The sequence below is a fragment of the Aplidium turbinatum genome, chromosome 17 (genome assembly GCF_918807975.1).
Source record: "Aplidium turbinatum chromosome 17, kaAplTurb1.1, whole genome shotgun sequence".
NCBI classification, from domain to species: Eukaryota; Metazoa; Chordata; class Ascidiacea; order Aplousobranchia; family Polyclinidae; genus Aplidium; species Aplidium turbinatum.
In genome coordinates this window covers 18,549,080-18,564,847 of record NC_137488.1, presented here as the reverse complement: position 1 = coordinate 18,564,847, position 15,768 = coordinate 18,549,080, and positions in this window count along the sequence as shown.

The following is a 15,768-nucleotide window of genomic DNA, read 5'->3' as shown; positions in this document are numbered from 1 at the left end:
CATTCGGTTTTTCCACAACCATGTAGGAGATCTTTGGCTTTTCACTGATCCTTTGCTGGATAGAGAGATTGCTGGTTTGTTTGTCTCTCCTGTTATACTTGTGAAGTCTTTAAGTACGGACGAATGTGGGATATTGTTTGCTTTTTGCTTTTGTATGGAACCGACATTTTTAAATTCATAAACAGTATTGGGAAACACTGTGGCGTAGCACTGGTTGCTTACAACCCGGCTCAGATTTTGCAAACTTTCGTGAAATGTTTTAAAATCCGGAGGATTCTTTGTTGAGGTATCTTCGAGCCCTTTAGAGATTTGAAATTTTTGTCTACGCAGTGATGAATGTTCGGTAAACTCAGTTAGGCGACGAATGCGTTTGCAAAAGTCCGATCCACGTGACGCTTCCATCGACTTTGTTCGGCGTTTAGTGCAAATTCCTTCATCTGATCTGACCTTGGAGAGTTTTTGGGAAACAGCTGCAAAATTACGTTCCGTACATGTTGGAATTACACTGTCGGATACGCACGAGGCCCAAGACTCCCTGGAGACGCGGGTCGAGGAAGAATTACTGTCTGTGTCGTCTCGTAAACTAGGTATCGACAGGCCGTGCTGCAGAGAGTGCTCGTGGAAAGAAAAACGACCAAAGTCGCTTGTCATAGAATTTTGGCTTGGGCCTTTGATAGATATTCGAGGAACCTTTCTTTCTGATGTTGCTCGTCTAGTGCGTCGTGCAATGGAATTATATTTGTTCACAGTGGTGCCATGTCGTCTCCTTCTCACCTGAGTGTAGCTCATTGCAAAGGAGCACGACTCTTCTCGTTTCATAATTCCAAGAGAAGCTTTGCGGGTAAAGTTGACTTTTTTGGTTGAAGTTTCTGCGTTTGATCTTAGTGGTTGCTCAGACACACTTTTTGTCCGATTCTCGGCTTGGGTAGCCATTGGAACATTTTTTCTCAGTTGTCTTACTATCCCAACAAACAAACCTATATTCAAAATCAAAGGAACACAAAAGAGAAAAATAAACTCCAAGTATGGAGTCACTCTAAGGTATCTTCTGCATATTTGGCTTTGCTCGTAACTTTTATTCGATGACGCTGAAATAGTAAAACACCGATTTATGAACCAAAAAAGGGTTAAATTAAGTTATTTTTAGTTTATGTTGATATGTAAACAATTCAACAGTAGGCTAATTCCTTTGTCTGAATTTAGGAAATTGCAATTTTGTTTAGAAATTGATTTCGTACGTTGCACACTGCACAGAAGTGTTTTGCAAAGACAGTGCACAAAATACTTTTGAAGGGTAAAAGATTGATAACAACATTACTGTATAATAGGGTGGCTCGTTTTTGAACTTTTTTTTTTAATTCTCTCGGGGTAGTGGGGAAATGGTGCCAATGAGTGAGAAAACGCTCATGACAAAATTTGAGATTTGTAAAAAATTGTCTTCAGCCTCCTCATGGGGCCCAAAAATCGAAAAATGGGGTCAAAAACGCAATTTTTTTTTTAAATATTTTTATTTTGGGTAGATACAATATTGTTTAGATATATCTAATTAATCTAAGAAAAAAAATTGGAGTCATTTGAACTATTCCTTCAGCTTCCTCACAGCATCTGAAAATTTTCGTTTTGCTGAAAATTTCGCATTTTTGTTTGTGGTTACACAACTACAAACTTCGTCAGTGACGTAAATTCAAATAAAGGACGTCACTTTTTCCTACCAAATTAACCCAATTTCATTAAAAAATGACGCAACAGCTCAGGGCAGATCTATAAAGATAAATACAATGACGTTTTATAGCTGGCAAAATGTCTAACGCAATTATGTATCATGTAACCACCCACAAAAATGCGAAATTTTCAGCAAAATGGAAATTTTCGAAAGCTGTGCGGAAGCTGAAGGAATAGTTCAAATGACGCCAATTTTTTTTCTTAGGTTAATTAGATATATCTAAACAATATTGTATCTACCCAAACTAAAAATATTTAAAAAAAAAATTGCGTTTTTGACCCCATTTTTCGATTTTTGGGCCCCATGAGGAGGCTGAAGACAATTTTTTACAAATCTCAAATTTTGTCATGAGCGTTTTCTCACTCATTGGCACCATTTCCCCACTACCCCGAGAGAATTAAAAAAAAAAGTTCAAAAACGAGCCACCTTACTGTATAAGTCAAATACTAGTGACATTCACCACATTTGTTTCTGCAATTTCTTTTTACTGCTTACAATTAATTTTTTTAATTTAATGCCATTAACAAAGTATCACAAAAACTTACTATAAAGATGGTTTTGTGACGAATTAGCATCCACAAAACTGTAAGGAAAAAATGAGATGAAGCTTTTCAACAAAAGTTGCAATAACTTAACAAAGTACGGTATTTATTATTTAATTTACTCTTATTACATATATTCACAAGTACCCTACCCCTACTGTAGGCTGATAAGGTTACATTTTCTCAACTTTACAGGAAAATGATTATTCAAATTGGTAACTGAAGGCAGTAGGCTACTTTGGTCCGAAAGCTGAAGCTACTTATACGTTGCAGTTCAGACTAAAACGTGTTTGTTTTAGCGACTCCCATCAATAGGCTTATAGCTTTACACAATCTATCACAACTTCACAACACTGAAACGAGTCTCCTACAAGCCAGCATTTGTGAACCGAGCAAGCGACAACTGAGCTTGTGACAACTAAGCTAGCAACATATTAGCAAGTGGCCGAAGTTGGTAAGTGATGAAACTGAGAAAGTAACAACTGAGCAAGCCATAACTTGGCGTGTTACAACTCACAAGTCAGCCAATTCAGTTTAGCAAGCGATGACCAAGAAAGTCCGACGTGAGCACATAAATCTCATTTGCTGACTTGGCATTAGGTGAAATGTATTTGCTGAGTCGAAGCACTTGCTGAGTTGTCGCATGCTGAGTGGTCGGAAGACCCACTGACACAGTTGTACCTTAATGATATGGATGGCAATGCAATTGATTTATACTTGCAAGCACCAAATGGAATCGCAAGAATTGCTGAGGAAACCACAGAAACCAATATGACGGTCATAGTTCTCCCATGGTTGGAGGTCGACCGCGCCTCCAGTGGCCGACAAAGACTTAAATATCTGTACGGAACATAACTGTGTAATGAAATTTGTTCGATTCATTTTGTTTTGAATCTTTGTACGACTGAATAATTAAGAATCGTTCAACGACCAATTGCTATTGCCACCTCCTTTACATTGTAATATGCTTTTGCATTGGAATATTATGACAAGTTTGTTTTTTGTAGCGAAATAAAATTATTTTTAAGTCGCAACTAAACAAAAAGAAATTTTTCACTAAAAAACTTTCATTTGAAATGAAACGAAACCAATTTTGCGTCCAAACAAAGTATTTTAAAATCTTAGAAGCACATAGTAGACTAGCAGCATTGACAGGTAATTAGAAGCGCTGACAAAGAGATCAGGGGGAAGTTTCACATCAGGATCCGGGGAGTTTTAAGGGGCCGTAACGTCAAATATTTCAAATTTTTAACATATTTACGACGTATTTTTTAAGTGCCCTAATTGATTAAATAAAATGTGATTAGCCTACTTCTCTGGCAATTTTCTTGAAGCAAGGTTTTACAAGTCTTTAATACTGTAGGCCAAAATTGTTGTCACATGTGACAAGCAGTCCTTATAGACACCAAACTGCACGGGTTGGTGTTGATTCGTTATTAAAAATAAGTCATTTTGTAAAACCGTTGTTTGAATTAGATATAATCCGTATAATGTAGTTTTCCATTTCTGCCAGCATCGTTCATTACAATGAGAAATCAACAAAAATCATTTAAATTAAAAAAAAAAATTAAACTAAAACACAAATTGCAGAATTTTCACATATAGTCTGTCTCGATAGGTGTTAGTTAAGCCCAAGCCGTTGAGAGGATAATTTGGGGCCCCGGTACCAATATAATCCACGCGCCCAAATCAAGACACTGTTACAAGACAATTCTAATATATCCAAAAAGTATTGGGTGATTTTTTTAACTTTTCGGACCTCTTGTAAACGTTACGGGCCCTTAAAATTTTTCCGGGCCCGTGTTCAAAAGTACCCCATGTATTCTCGTGTCAATGTTACTGCTTAAGTGCCTTTGTGCTGCGCAAAATGAAGCAGCACTGATTGAGGTTTTGGAGTGTGTGCTTAAGCAAGGTACTCTAAGGACTGCTCTCCATGCAGCGGCACCTATTGGATGGAATAATTCACAAACAACATATTTCGATAATCGGAAACTTCACTCTGTCGATCTCGTTGACCGGGCCTGCATCAGTGACTTAAAGCTTCTACAAGTACGCGAAACCGCCCTCAAAGAAGTTTTCTCAGTCTGAAGATAAAGGCTCCCACAACAGCAATCAACCAAAAGCTTCATTGTGACATAACACATCATAATAGAAAGAAACTGCTCGCCTGTCACATCCTTGTGCTGAAATATTAGAGATGATTCCGAATGTGAGGGCGTGCTCACCGAAAGCGACCAGCGCTACAAGGTCCGGATTTTTGAGCGATTTTGGATAAATCAAAAACAAAGGATAAGACCAGGAGAATATAATCGATGCCAATGTCCAGAAGTATAAACACTGAAATTTTAAATAAAACTTGGTGATATACAGTGACGTAGACAGAAAGACAATTTTAGGGGGGGGGGGGGGGCAAAAATAACTGTTGGGGCGAGTGAAGATATTTTAATGTTAAAACTAAAAAGTTTATTTGAAAGTATAGCCTCTGAAACGTCATTCATGCAATGACATCATTAAAATGTTGTAAAAAGGTAAAGGTGTTCCCATACGAGTATGGGGTATGAGAAAATGAGGTTCTCATTCTAAAAGCCCTCGGCACTGAGTAGAAGAGTAGGGTGGCCATCTCTTTTCTCTCCGCCGCCTATCCTGCAGCAATAATGCCCACCGAATTTATTACACCTTAGGTAGAGGTGATCAGCGTTTTAAACAACTAGCTGAAAACGGGAGTCGAACCTGGTTTGCATAATTGGAAAGCCAACGACTTATCCGTTGAGCTATTCCACCGTTAAAATGTTGTAATAATATTAAAAACATATTTCATAATTTAATCTCTTAGGATTATATTTTTAAAATAAAAATCGCAAATTCTCTTACCCCTTGATAGTAATTTGCAATTGTATGCAATTTTTTGTCCGATACTAGCACTGCTACTGAAATGAGATTTAACGCAAATCCTGCTACTATGAACAATATCATCAACATTGCTAAAATCATCCTGCAATAAGTTTGTACCAAAAGCAGAAACTTCGACAACTGCCTCTTGCTAAAACTGAAATACACACGACCTCACTTGAGCTCCACTGAACTAAAGCATGGCCTTGTATGAGAATCGTAGATTCTCCAACCCGATCAATAAGCAGCCGCGCTGCGTCTCTCACAGGATTACCAGTCGAGAACTCATTATTCTCAGGTTAATTAGATTGCAAACAAAGCTGTCAAGAATACCGTTCTTCGTTTTTACCCCTTCAAGATAGTTAAACGCATGGACAGAGTGTAATTAAACCGTGATGGAAGCAATTCATTAAAAAATAGCAAAATAAAAGAAACGTATATTTTCCTAAATATCTATGGGGGAGCACACTTGGGGCGATTGCTCCTTGTAAAACACATAAAAGTAACTTTATTCATGGTGTATTAGTTAAGGTCAAATTAATGAGACCTACACATTATTTTACAATGGCGGTGGGATGGCGCAACGGATAAGGCGTTGGCTTTGTAATTATGCAAACCTGGTCCGACTCCCGGCTTCAGCTGGTTGTTGAAAACACCGCTCACCTCTCCCTAGGGTGTAGGCTAATAAATTGGGTGGGCGTAATCGCAGAAGGAAAGGCGGCCGAGAAAAAGGAGCTGGCCAGCCTACTCTCCTTAGTGCCAAAGGCTTAGTGCAATAAGAACCTTATCTTCTCATACCCAACACTTCAATCAAGTATGGGACCCCTACTACTTTTACTACCTACATCATTGTGTTTTGTTAAAATTGTCCCTCCCCATCCAAGGCTACGTGTGGGAACCGCCCCTGACATAAGATTACATTCCCCTCAAAGTTCACTGTCACGAAATTCCTGAATGTCTGTTGAGATGTAAAATCAAATTTTACACTCTTAAATGGACGTCGGTTCTAGACATGGAAAGCACACCGCTATGCCTTGACGAGATACTGAGGCTACTAAAATGATGAAGGTGGATTCTACGGTTAACTTGCTTGCCTTTCGGTAAACTTCATTGAAATTTTTATCAGTGAAGTATTAGTCTGAGATGTGATAACAAAATTATTATAAAATAAATGTGATGCACTTTGATTTCTCGCAAGTGAATAAGATAAAGATGGTTTTTAAAGAGGATTTTCATGATGAGTGCATTATGCAAAAGCCTAAAAACTACAAAAAACGCCCAAAACAGGTTTTGAGACCGTTTAAAGCAGCTCTTGGCAAAAGGACCGTTGTTTTATATATAGAGACCCAGACAGCTTTGAAGGGAGATAACTGCGGGTCGGATATACATTTTGCAAACTAACTTTATAAATTGTGCTGGACTCCATTATTATTTCTACAGCATAAGTAGGCTAAGTCAAATGGTTAGGCTGTCTGGTCAAACTGGATGTGATATCATAGTGAAGTAAATTCTTGTATATTAATTATTTAAAACAACTCAGAACAATCAAAAAATCGATTGCTAGATTGAACGTCCATCACAGTGAACGTGTCGCATGTAAAACATGGTTTTCACATTTGAATTCTGATCAATACCATCACCACCTAATCTCATTATTTTATTTATCTTTCATGCCACTCTTAAGTTGTTTTCAAAGTAGCTTACTGTATTGGTTTGGTAAAAATCATCCAAAAATAATAAGTGCTACATAAGATACAAGGCCTGAAAAGAATCTTTGGATTAGAAACAGTCTATAATTAGAATGGAAATCATCATTTTTCCACCTGCAGCTGCCTAAAATCACCTAGAGATTTTTTAGCCACTTGTCCTTAAAAATTGCTCTTGGTATGTTCATTTTGTTAGTGGTTCATTTTGAATTTTTGTAAGCTATAATCAAAAAAAATTATTTATAAAACAATAAAAATCATGATTATAGTTTATTATTAATAATAATTTTAATGATAACATTAATAAACACAATAATAATATTTCACAAGTGCAAATATAACAATAATGATATGCTCATAATTATAATAATCATAAAGGTGACAATAAACATAATCATGAAAAGATTCAGTAAGGTAGATTATTATCGATCCTATTTTTAATGAATAGGCCTTCAACAGAATCTGAAATGTTTATGAAAATATGTGGGCTAATGGCCTATAAAATTTGGTTTTACAAAACTTTAACACAAAAGTTGTATTTGTAATCTGCAGGGATAGTTCAGCTTAGTTCGCACCAGAAAAACGTATATCATGTTAATGCCTGGTGAACAGCCTCATTCAATTTTCAACAAAAGCACAAATATTACAAATCTTGAAAATGTTTGAAAGCATCATTTGCTCAGTGGTTACGCGCCCGGCTCAAGATCACGCGGCGCAAGTTCAACTCTCGGGGTGTGCGCTTGAGCAACGCATTTCAGGACTGTTCTCCATTCAGCGGCACTTAACCCCGGCAACAACACTTCACAATCGGAAAATTTCACTATGCCAATCTCGGTAACCGGTCCTGCGTCAAGAGCCTCTACAAGTATGCCAAACTACCAGGAATAACCAATAAGAAGCTTTGTCAGTCCGAGGATAAAGATTCAAAAAGAAACCAAGCAACCACTCGAACATCACAATTTGTGTATGACCCCAGACAGTCATTTATCTGATGTAGCCTAAATCTTCACCAGATGAAGGTAGCCACTGGTCTATGTGAACGCTTGCTCCAATAACCTACATATAGCCTCCAGGACTGTTGACAAAATAATTTGGGCCTTTTACAAATGAAATTCCAGGTAGGCCACGTGTATTTGTAATCTGCAGGACACTGCAGCAGATGAGGTTTGTAGCGGACGCTGCTAGTCAGCATGCGTGCTCATATACAGCCGTCAGTGAGACGGCGACATTCCTGGGCATAATTGGCGAGGAATGACCGGGACACGAAGTCGTCTTCACTACTGCCTTGTTTATCGACTGAACTTCACTAGGTAGCGTTTGATCACAAGTAGAATCCTTCACAGCTGCGTTGTTTATTGACTCGACCTTTAACTTTCGAAGAACAGAATCCAGTAACACCAAAATGAAAGCACCCGAACGACTAATAACTTCACCACCAAAACTTAGTTCAGCATACTGTCGTTCTACATTAGCCTATTAACTTAGTTCTCAAAGAATAGAATTTGCCATTCTAGTGTGCACTCTTAACTTCGGAATTTTAGAACTGCATTTGCGTTAGGAATTATGGTTTAAGTTTCTTAAAAAGAGCTCTGGTTTTGATTGGGAAGGCGCCGCCACAAGCATTGCAAGCTCTACACGCGACCATGTAACGCAACACAACGGTAGATTACATGTCGATGAAGTAGGCTACAGTAGGAATGTGGTTTAGGTATCATACAAAATTGATTGCTAGATTGAATCCCGAGAGCAGCAGCTCGCGGTATTTGTTAAATGAAGAGAATATTCCAGAATCCGACTCGACGTCAGTGAAGCGAAGCACGTTACGTCAGAGAGAAAGTTCTCGAGCGCTACAAGATTCACCTGATTGCAGTCATGCGATTCCTGCACGTGGTATTGTGTTTTTTCGAAACATTTTTGATAGAAAGTAAATTCAGTGAAGGTTTCACCGTAGTCAACGTGGCCTAGCAGTTTGGGGGTTAAGGTTAGGGAATTAGTCATGTCAATGACGTGTGTTCGATTCCTTCCTCTGCCATTACTCTTTTTTCTTCTGTAATTACCAAACAAAGTTCAAAGCAAGAATCAACTCTCTGACTAAGTGCTAGAAGGATCTCAATGACTGCAGTCAGCTGGTTCATAGAGAAAACTGTCCTAGCCTATGTTAAAGCGTCTAACCTACCGGTCAAAACACCTTATGTGCTGCAACGACTTACATATTACAAATATGCGCCCGGGGGTACTCTCATACAACGCACCTTTAAAGAAAACTATAGGATCCTAAATAAACATGATCAGGTTCATTGATAGGATAATTTAAGCCCTGTACCAATGAGATCCTCGATCCCAAATCAAGAAATTTCTATAAGAAACCCAATATATCCAAAATAATACGCGGTCGTTTCTTGGGCCCTTCCCAGGGCCCCAGTAAGTTTCTGGGCCCCTGGAAAGGTTACAGCCCTTAAAATCAACCCGGCCTGGGTATAAAAGTAGCCTACTCTCTGCATGGAACACGTCACAACGCTTTTGAAGATGATGCTGTGTTTTCATAGCTTCTGGGCCACCTGGAAATATTTCGGGCCACTAATAGCCCATGATCCCCGCACGAGTTCAAAAGTAGACCTACTGTTGTGTTGAAAATGAATTCTTAGTTCCGCCCGTGAACTCACACCCATAGATGAGAAGTATAAAATAAATGATAATTTTAATGTACAAACGATACCACCCAGTGTATCGTGGACGCGTGAAAATAGCAAGACAGTCCGACCCTCGTGTCGTTATCTTCTATCGTTGATCACGGTCTTTCTGTAAACGAAAAGACCTTGGCTACTAACATAAAATAATTACGCTTAAAATGACGTTATAAACACGTTCAAATCAAAACAATCTACAATATATAAGAATCAAAGGAATCTACAAAACGGCAAACAAATCTACAAATCGATGTTACGTCGGAAGAACCGAATTATTAAACATTTTGTCGAAATGTGCTCTGTTGATCAATAACTAAAAAACAATAATGAAATAGCAACATAAACTCACCGAAATTTTGTCGGGCGATTCTTATAACTACTAAATCGATGCTCAACAGAATTGGTACGTTCATGTACTGTAGTTAACTAATGTAACATTAAAATTATGAATTTCGCTAAGAACAGACTTCATATAATAGTACGAAAAGAGAAGAGAAATGATTCCAATGATAGCGTCATACTCAAACAGATACAAGCTGCCTTTGCCGGCGCAAACTTCTAACTACGTTGGTTCAACGTCAAGATACACAGAGTAGACAAAATGTAAGATTTTGCTGACGCTCAAATAAACCGCTAAACGAAGCAGCATTCACAATAACAACACAATGGGCATTACGTAGCGGGTTTAGCATCAAAACAAACCAGTCAGTTGAGGTCAGTTGCCTAAAAAACGCTGTTTATGGCACAAATTATCAACAGGGGTTATATCAGTCAGTGGGGACATTCTCTTTAAATGCTCGAAACAAAGGAAATAATTTGTTTTTCTTATTATGACCCGAAGTTACTTAGACATCAACTTCCGATTTCGAAACTAAAAAACAATGATGTAATAAGGGTGCTAACAGTGAACGTAACACCTACCATACCTCTTAAATCCCCTGTCAACATCAACATGACATAGGCTAATGGGTTGAGTTCAGGCCCGTAACTAGCTTGGAGCAGCAGGGGGGCAAAAAGTATTCTAGAGGGGGCCCAACTTTTACCTTCCAAATCATGTACGAAAACGACGTTTGTACACAATGTGGGTATATTCACGCAAGAACATTAATCGTAGGCCTAATACAACGTTTACATTAGACTAGTTTATCATAGAAACAGTCAGTGGCGTAGCCAGGAAGTTAGAAAAAAGGGGGGGGGGGGGTTGACGGGCGGCGGGCAAAGCCCGACAGCGTCTTCGCCAAAGGCGACACCCAGCAGCGGGGGGTCTGGGGGGACCTCCCCCAGAAAATTTTGAAAAATTACTTTGAATTTGGTGCATTCTGAGAGCATTTTCAACAAAGATGTGGGTATAAATATTTCTGTAAAATGGTACTGTCCGGTGGCATAGCAAAATGATAAGATCATGTTTTCTAGGGCATTTTTCGGTAATAAAGCTAAGTCTTTCTATGTTTTCTTGTTGCTAATTCCTGGCTGAGATATTTGAATGTTTGGTATTGGCAAAACTCGCTCTTTTAATGCAGTTTCGTTTAAAATTAGGCAAACTTTGTTTTAGAGACAACATTCTACCCAGTAGCGTAGCCAGAAATTTTGAAAGGGGGGGGGGGTTGACGACCCAGCGGCGGGGGGGGGGCCTCCCCAAATTTTTTTTAAAAATTACTTTGAATTTGGTGCATTCTGAGAGCATTTTCAACAAAAATGTGGGTATGAATATTCCTGTAAAATGGTGCTGTCCGGTGGCATAGCAAAAGGATAAGATCATGTTTTTTTCGGCATTTTTCGGAAATAAAGCTAAGTCTCTGTGTTTTCTTGTTGCTAATTCCTGGCTGAGATGTTTGGTATTGGCAAAACTCGCTCTTTTAATACAGTTTTGTATAAAATTAGGCAGTTTTTTTTTAGACTAAGCATCAATCTCAATATCGTGACGTCACACGTGTGACAAAGGGGGGGGGGTTGCAACCCCTAACCCCCCCCCCCCCCTGGCTACGCCACTGATTCTATCACACCCTTAAACACACAATGCTTACAATTAAACACAAGAAAATTGAGTGTAAAACTGAAAAGTCAGCGAACAGAGCTAATTTAACATAATTTTTTTCAGGGGGTGCCAACGTTTTTGCAGGGGGCTTCGCCCCCCTGCGCCCCCCTAGTTACGAGCCTGGTTGAGTTAGCTCTTTATAAACGCAAGTTGCCATGACCTATGAGGGTTAGGTAAAAGGTAATTGCCAAGTAGGCTACCTATTAGGCTATTAAACATAATCTAATATGCTGGGTGCTATATCGCCATAGTAGGCCTATGTACAATTTCTGGGAAGTTTTCACCAGCGTCTCAGCTTTATTCTGAATACTCACTGGAGCAAACATGTCCCAGACACTGAAGTCCTTCAACAGGCATCTGTCTCTAGCATTGAATCATCACTATTAAAAAGACAACCACGTTGGGCGGCCATGTTTTCAGGATGGGCAGTCACAGACTCCCTATAAGATTATCTTATTTGGAGAACTTTCCACAGGCCACCGCAATGTTGGTGCTCCCAGAAAGCACTTTAAAGACAGTTTAAAAAATCACTGAAATTATGCAACTTAGACACTCGACACTGGATTAACCTTGCAGAAGATAGAGATGCGTCGAAGCTCACTGTGCAAGAGACTGCAAAGGTTTAGGTACCAATGAAGAGGATCTAGTTTTTTTTTGCAAATGCTTATAACCCCCTGATGACAGCAGAACCGCTGCTGGCGTAACTATGCTTCGATGACACAAAGGTAACGCAATGAGTCTCAAGGAATTTCTTCATTCGTGAGTTCGAATTGCAAAATTTAGAACGCCAAATTTAAAAGTTGGCGATTTTTAGAATGAATAAATTTTTGAATTTGAAAATGAAAATAATGTGTTATCTAGCAAAACTTGTTTGTGTGGGGTATATAAAGCACTTTCAAAATAAAAGAAAAGGCAAGTAGCCTAATTAGCTTACGTAAAAATTTGTAAATTTGATTAATTGATTGAATCTTTATCCTCGGACTAGGAAAGCTTCTTTCCTTTCTGTTTGTATTGTATGGATTGCATTCTTTCAGGAATTTTACTAAGCAATTCTTCTTTAACAGATAACATGGAGAACAATAGAAACTGGGTAAATATTATCTAATTTGTTGTTGAAAGTAAGTGCAAAAACACCACTGATTTCAACAAAGAGAACAGAACCTCAGGTTTGGCCTTTTTTCTATAATTTGGCCCTCTTTTGGGGATGCATTTGGCCTTTTTTGTTTTATTAATCTGGCAACTCCATTGCCCACTTCCAATCCAGACTCCAGTCCAGTAACCAGTTTTGTAAATCGTAAGTTCGTTCGTTGCCTGTAGGCTTGGTGTTTGTGAATGGTGAGTTGGTTGATTTGGTTTTGAATCTATATATATCCTCAGACTGACAAAGCCTTGATAGATAATTCCCGGTAGTTTCGCATACTTGTAGAAGCTTTTGGCGCAGGGCCAGTTACCAGTACCGAGATTGCCAGAGTGAGGTTTTTTCGATTGTTTTTGCTAAGGAATTATTCTGTCCTTTACTGGTAGGTGCCGCTGAATGGAAGTAGTCCTGAAAATGCGTTGCTCAAGCACACACTCCAGGAGTCGAACCAGCGTTGCTTGATCTTGAAGTTTGTTGTTCATGAAGTCAGGTGCTAACAAACTGAGCTATTGGGGTGGACAGCTAATTTCAAACAACAGCACTCAACTTAGGCTTCTGAAATTTACTTGTGGTAACATTTATTTAGGTTATTTAAGTATGAAAATGGTTTGTTTATAAGTTGAATTAAGATGAAGGCTGTCTAACTGCTTGATGAAATTTCTATCTATCTAATTTATCTAGTTTGGCTATCTGACTCCATGAAATAATTTCCACACAATTATTGTTATTCGAATTATAATTTTAAGTTATCAGAAGGTGTTCGACTGTTCGTATAATATTGTAGGTCTATAACACAAATTGAATTTAAACATTACAGAATAGTGAAATTGTAGCACAGGGAAACATTAAGCTATTACGAATTATTACATTTTTAACTAAACAATAAATTTAATGTTTTCTGAGAGCTGAACTGGTCTAACTGGGCTGGTTTGATGTGAGCTGGTTTCGTGTGAGCTAGTCCGATTTGATAGAACTCTCGTCAAAGGACAAACAAACCATTTTATTTTGTGTTCCCTTTTTCTTATTTACTTCGGGAGCAGACTACATGGAAAATTACAGAAACATCAGGAAATAAATTTAAGTTAAACTAGTTCACTAGCCTACAGTGAAAGGCAGGAAAACTTACATGATGAAATAATGGATCGCTACATACTTATGTGCTGGTTGGACTATTGAGTGTATTAAACCGAGGCCCCAATTTCAGGCACATCTGCAATACACGGAAATATTCAAACTGAATTATTCTATGTGCATTTGGACTAAATAGTTTATGTTTAAGGCAGTGGCTATTTGACCGGGGCCGGTCTTTGAATCTGAAACACTATTTGACCGGTCATGACATCACTATATAGGCATTTTTTTCTTCTCTTCCAAAGCAAAAGACGAGAAGAGTGTCTATATAAGTTATAAATTCAACGTTTATGTTCAACTGATTCTGTGGTGCGTAGGATATGTATTGGGCTGGTGCTCCAGAGGTGCTCCAGGCACTTTTCTCGTCTTTTGCTTTGAAAGAGAAAAAGAAAAAAATGCCTATATAGTGACGTCATGACCGGTCAAATAGAGTTTCGGATTCAAAGACCGGCGCCGGTTAAATAGCCACTGCCTTTTTATAATGGCTGTGGCTATTTTTACACTATATAGTGTAATAATAGCCTCAATAGTGTTGCTAGATAAGGAATTCTGTCCTATATAGTTTCGGGAGAGAGTTTGCTTTTTTATACCAAAGACAGGCAAGACACAACAATAACACAGGGTTGAGCATTACAACAGTATATTACATATTTACAAATAGTTCAACATTCAAACGTTTTCGACTTAACTTAAGTCCTCATCAGGAATCTGTAAATAATTATAAACTACAATAAATTTCACTTCTTGACAGTGACTACCGTAACTAACTGACTAACTAAAAGCATCGAGAAACACGCACGATTAAAAGCACTGGAGTGGAAAACATACAGACAGACGAAAAATTACATTAAGAAAAGGCAACTGCATGACTAAGTTACAAACGAATTTGCACCACGGAGTACGTGATACAACTAGGCTAATAAATATTGAGGAGAATGGAGGCGCCACCGGCAAATAATTGTTTGTTTAGATTTGGATTGTAGCGTTTGATTAACAACGCTTCCTGAATTTTTGTGTCAAATTGGGATTTGCCTTTGCGTAAAATTTTAAATGATTCAGCAGAGAATTTTTGATCAGTGCAAAAAGAACAATCCATAATATGGTCCTTGATGGCACTTTTCTTTAAGTCTCTAAAGTTCAGATGCTCCCGTACTCTCGTGGTCAAATGTCTGGTGGACATACCGATGTACGTCAATGCCGAATCACACGGACATGTAAAACAATATACGACATTTGAGCAGAGAGACGAAGGCGTCTGGGACTTTAGTTGAAAATACGAACTAATTTTAAATGTTTTATAAACAGGAAAAACGTCCACATCAAATTTATTTTTCATAAACTGTCCGATTTTACGAGCAAACGTTTTGGATTCTTTTCCCACAAACGGAATGGACAAGCAATGCTTCACATTTAACTCATTTTCAGCCTTTTCTTTTTGGTTGGAATTCTCAGAGATAAAACGATTCAATATTTTCTCAAAGTACAATTTTGGATAACCATTATTATAAAACATTTGTTTCAATTTCTCTATTTCAATATTAAAAAGAGCATCATTGCATCATTGCTGTCCTAGTTTGAGAAAAGTTTAAAGCTGTTGAAAACAAAAACTTGTGTTTTGGAAATTCTTTTTTAGTCCGGGGCTAAGATCAAAACCCTAATCTTATTCCTAACTCTAACCCAGGGGTGGGGAACCTTTTTAGTATTGCGGGCCACATAAATTGAGAAATAACACAGGCGGGCCACTAAAAATTTCGAAATTTGATTTACAGAAAAAAAAATGCAGCAAAGTAGACAAGATTTATTTCACTTTATCTTTTCACGAATGGCATAACTGACCAATTAACAATAACTGGTCACATTGTGACGGTTACATTGTGACGTACACATTGTTGTTACAAATGGCCTTCTATGATGGAT